Raw genomic sequence first — 1,107 nt, forward strand, 5'->3', positions numbered from 1 at the left:
CTCTCTCTCTCTCTCTCTCTCTCTCTCTCTCTCTCTCTCTCTCTCTCCATTTTCATGTTTTGTACAATCCAGTACTTTTACATATGAATACTAAAAATGAACACTGATGATTGTGTTCTACTTAGACCCCTGATCTATTTCCTTGACACCCAGGTGGTAAACAGTGACATATTAGCATGTGTACATTGGTTAAATATCTGAATACAGAGCATATCTACTTTTTATTGGATGTAGTATTTCATAGCAGAAACCTACGAGCAAGAAAAAAGAGGCACCATACCATTTTTAATTAGAGATATTCTTGAGATTTGCCATAGGAAGAAATATCAATGGATGAAACTACACTTCTTCACCTTGGTTTTCATTTTCATTCTGTTCTGATACTTTAAATGTTTCTATTGAGATGGAGCCTGCCATTCCCTTGCAGTAGTTTACCCGCTCAGTGAGATTTGGCCTTTTGTTTAGTCACATAATTCAGTTCACCTCGTTAATATTTCTTCATCATTCAACAGCTCTGTTCTTCAAAAATGAAAAAAAAAGACTAACTTGCCTGTCTCCTTTCTTCCATTTGTAAGCTCATAATTCATGCCAGAAAACAATTTTAAATTGAAACTGCCACTGTGACTTACAAATGCTGTTTGTCATGCTTTTGTAATTGTTTGTCTATCTGCAATAAACCAAACTTTTAGATTTCAAATATATGGCAAATAATTCCTTAAGATAAAGGAAATAAGTATCATCAACTCTCCCCAATGCAGCAAGTGTTTCCATGAAGTTCCAATTTCAGAAAAGAGAGATGATTGATTTAGTTTTACAATCATAGTCTGTTTTATTGTGTAGAATTGGCTTTGGCCTAAATTGACCAGTTAGTTTTTAAAAGCTACCAAAGAAGTTTGAATGTTTTGGTCAACTCAAGAATTCAATTAAAAAAGCATATATGAAGTACCTTCTATGTATTGGGCATCATGTTGTTGTAGGTGCTGGGGAGACAAAAAAAAAATATGAAACAATTCCTGCCTTCAAGGAGCTTACATTATATATTTAGTCAAAATGGTCCAAGAATTTGTGCAAGAAGACAGGAAAAAGGAAGATAACTTTAAATATAAA

This window comes from Vombatus ursinus, unplaced genomic scaffold, assembly GCF_900497805.2.
Source record: "Vombatus ursinus unplaced genomic scaffold, bare-nosed wombat genome assembly UNPS02014802.1, whole genome shotgun sequence".
NCBI lineage: Eukaryota > Metazoa > Chordata > Mammalia > Diprotodontia > Vombatidae > Vombatus > Vombatus ursinus.